Source organism: Haemaphysalis longicornis, unplaced genomic scaffold (genome assembly GCF_048455015.1).
Source record: "Haemaphysalis longicornis isolate Haplotype H1 unplaced genomic scaffold, Haemaphysalis longicornis Haplotype H1 scaffold_6, whole genome shotgun sequence".
In the NCBI taxonomy this organism is placed as follows: domain Eukaryota; kingdom Metazoa; phylum Arthropoda; class Arachnida; order Ixodida; family Ixodidae; genus Haemaphysalis; species Haemaphysalis longicornis.
In genome coordinates, this window is record NW_027526407.1 from 60,537,800 (window position 1) to 60,541,552 (window position 3,753).

At 52.9% G+C, this 3,753-nt stretch overlaps 1 long non-coding RNA gene across 1 annotated transcript; it reads left to right on the plus strand.

Moving 5' to 3' along the window:
- Positions 1-661: 661 nt before the first annotated feature.
- LOC144141583 (uncharacterized) lies at positions 662-2,222 on the plus strand. The gene is made up of 3 exons (XR_013316648.1): positions 662-812; positions 910-2,028; positions 2,089-2,222. It is a non-coding gene; the product is annotated as an uncharacterized LOC144141583 (long non-coding RNA).
- The last annotated feature ends 1,531 nt before the right edge of the window (positions 2,223-3,753 follow it).

Genomic DNA, 3,753 nt, shown 5'->3' on the forward strand with positions numbered 1-3,753 from the left:
ATGCGTTCTTACATCGTGGCAACTGGACGGTTTTCGTGCTTTTCTTGCTGCTAATTGTGTCTTTGTACCTTTTTTCCTGACTCTGTCGACGATAAATGTTTCGCTTATAACTTTAGCTACCAATGACAAACTTATTTGCCAGTTCCCTGCGTACGCATGTTTTCAGGCCACCACCGCCGCCCGCATAACCATCACCAGAACGGGCAAGCATACGACCTTTCGGTGCTGTAATCACCGGCAATCATATTAAATACTTCTAAAAATTTCATCCACAGCTCTCTAACAAGCACTTCAAATTGCGGCCTTCTTTACAGCCACGGCTCGTACGCAGTAGCATTTGTGTTCCGCTCGAAACGTGGCGTTTTTATTTCGGTTTCAAAAGCCGCACAAGACGGTTGGTAGCGGCGGCAGCATGAGAGCACCGTGCATTCGCGCCAGGCAAATTCCACTAGCACACACGCAACGGCATAGCGCGATAGGCAGGCAGAAGACCAAGCAGAAAGGTCATCTTGCTCCGTGACGCAGCATAAAATGCCTTGTCACGCTCCGGTCACCGTGCACGGCCGCGACTTGATGCGATAACTACGAGCGGAATTTTTTGGAAGTCTTTTTCAATCGTTTCGTTTTGCAACTGGCAGAATGTTCTGGAAGACGGTAGCGAGTTGAAAGAGAGGAAGGGTAGACGAAGGCCGACCAATAGCAGCGCTCTATGTTGCTTTGATAAACGCGTTTTACACGAAATGGTGCGCCATCTTGCCCGGCTGCTGCGTATCGCACGCAGACGGTTCGGCGGCCTGCGGGTGGATGGATAGGTGAGCTTTTTTTCGATGCGATACTGTCTAGCGGAGAAGTTTGGTTCGCGCAAAGAGTGGTTTTAACTCTTTAACGATTGCCTTGCTCTTTTTCTAGAGTCGTTTTCATTTCGTGCCTGTGCCATTCACCGCTCCCAACGGGCTCGCTCGGACTAGCGCATCCACGAGGGCCCCTTGCGAACTTCCCTCGCGGACCTGCGTAGGCTGCTTCACCGACAACTCTTCCAAGTGGTGAGTTCCGTGGCCAAAGGCCCGGGGCGACGTGCGGCGGGCCCGCGAAACCGGCTTTCGTCTAATTGTTTTTTTCGTGACGCCGGAATTCCGCGAATTTGAATTAAGTGTCAAACCGAGCGCACATTCGCCTCGTAGCCGGACGTTTCTTGGGCCGTCGCGACGCAGGGACTCCGACTGTCACCAAAGCTTTGCGGTGCGCTTTAGGCGGTAGCTTTCGGGACAGCGGCGCAGTGGCGGGGTTTAAGCCCTTCGTCACTGCCTCTATTGTAAAACTATAGCTCGGAAGCCCGTCAAGTTGTGGTGATAGTCGCTCTTCCTTTCCGAACGCCGCGGTAGCCGAGGTATATTTGACAACGCATTCCGCTGGCACGCGTCCTCGGTTCGCGCGGCGTTCGGAATAGTCGCCACCTTCAGCGAGCACCACTGAAGCACGGAACGCGGCTCTGCGGTCCGCGGCTCCAAATTGGGGTCGTGGCAAAGGCGAGTGGTGGAATTGGTGTCCTCGGTTCCCTTTCAGGTTCGAGTCCGGCACCGCCCCCGTCCTCCCTTTTCCCCGACCCTTGTGTCGTGTCTCACTGCACCGTACCCTTCACGCAAACACTCACTATTCTTCTGGCTAGGGAGGTACACGTCTACATCTGTCCTATCTAGCTCGACGACGCGTGTTCTGTACAGAGGTGTTTTCTGGTAATAAAAGTGGTTCTGTCGTTGTTCGTCTGTGTTGCAATTGCCTTTCAGCGTCCCTTCCCGTTCCTGTCAGGCGTAATCCTGGACCCCGCACTCGGTAAGCAATGATGACCTCCCAAAATGTAGCATTTTTAACGTGATTTGCCTTTTGTTGCAGATCGCCTCCTGTCTATGCGTCCCGGCAACCGCCGAGCAGGACCGGTGGGTGCCGTCATCGAGCCGTCCAGAATGCCGTTCGAGTCGAGCTGTCCGTGGCTGTGCCTGTCTTGAAATCGTTAAACCCTGTTCGCATTCGGTAAGCAATGATGACCCCCCAAAACGTAACATTTCTAACGTGATCTGCCTTTTGTTGCAGACCTCCTCCTGTCCACCACCAAGATGGTGCCGTCAGCCGTCATCGAGCCGTCGAGAATGCCGTTCTACGCTAGCTATCTTGAAATCAATAAACCTTGTTCAAACCCGGAGTGCTGCCTAATCTTTCCTACACAGTCGACGTGGCTCGCTGGCTCTGTCGGCTTGAGCGACGTCTAGTAGTGTGTCGGTCTCTTGTAGCAAATCCTAGAGGCGCTCATTGAAGTTGGGGGAGGGGGAGGGGGGGGGGATAAGCCTGGACCGGTTCCTTGTGCAAACAAATTGGTCAATGGTTTTTCGGTACATTCGTTTTATTGCCGTTTTACACGCACGATATATGTATGGTTCCGCTACAAATTCAGAACGTGGTGTGCACGTTTTGGTTCGCGAAAACTAAAAAATGGGCGGGAAAACATTGCAAGTGAGTGATGGAGGCGGGGAGAATGAGGAGTTCACTGCGTATAGCCATTAGAGCAGCGGAGCTGCAACATGAGCCTAGCGCGGACCCCTTCCCGGCTGGAAAAGTGATGGGGGGGAACTCATCCGATGAGTTCACTGGCCGTGACTCTCAAATGAACATCAAGTTATGGTTCCTATTAACGAGCACGCTCCCCAAGCCCGAGCGTCCTTTCAGTCCAGTACGAAGAAGTTCATAAGCCCCAACCACATGGAGCTATTTTGCAAGCGACTTGGGGAGCGACGCGGCTAGCGACGAACTACTTTTCGCCGCGGACCAAGTCGCTCATCGAATCGCTCGGTTCTGGGTCGCCAGAAACGGGACGCTCTGTCCGGTCAACAACAGATCGAGGTCGTGACGTCACAGCCGAAAGTCACGTGATAAAGGCATTTTCGTCACTTCCTGAACCGTGGGCTTTTTTTTTTTTTTTTACTTTTATCGCGAAGGCACTGCGCATAGCATCAAGAAGCTATGCACTGCGGTAAGGTGTTTTTTTGTCACTATTGCGCAGGTACATACGCCCTTCCGCAGCGGTAGGTTCGCTTGGCGTTTGATGCCCGAGTTTGTTTCAATCCTCCCTGTTCTGTGACGTAGCCGCGGGTCAACGTCGTGGACGGTTGCTTACATGATTGTCAAGTGTAGCGTCGAGCTGTTGGTTGATGAACGCGCCGCGTATCTGCTTTAAGCGTGTTCATGTTGCCTGTTCGACAGTCACTGACTCCACCATGACTCCGCTGTAGTACCAGTACGAGGCCCATAAAAAGTTTCGATGACCGATCGGCCACCGCTAACTAGCGCCGCTTTCACCGCTAGCGCCGACAGGCTTTACCGCAATGCACCTGTGACGTGCGGCTAAAGGACAGGCGGAAGGAGTTGAAAAATACGAGCGCTACAAGAACAACGGACGAGAAAGGCAAGCAGCTGTCGTATTTGTCGTCCGTTCTTTTCATACGCTGTTATTTAGCGCTCATAATTTTTTTTATTTTAAGAGCGAATGCTCTTTATAAGCGACCCCAAATCATCCACCGCCGGCGTCGGCGGCGGCGTCCGCAGTGCTCTTTAAAGAAAAAGCAGCATCCGGCGCCAGGTTTCGATCCGAGGACTTTGCGGGCCGCAGCGCGACGCGCTACCGACCAAGCCACAGACGCGACGGTGATATCAGTGTTAGTGACGCGCCTTATATCTTTAACGCATTCAAACTACGTCGTCAGC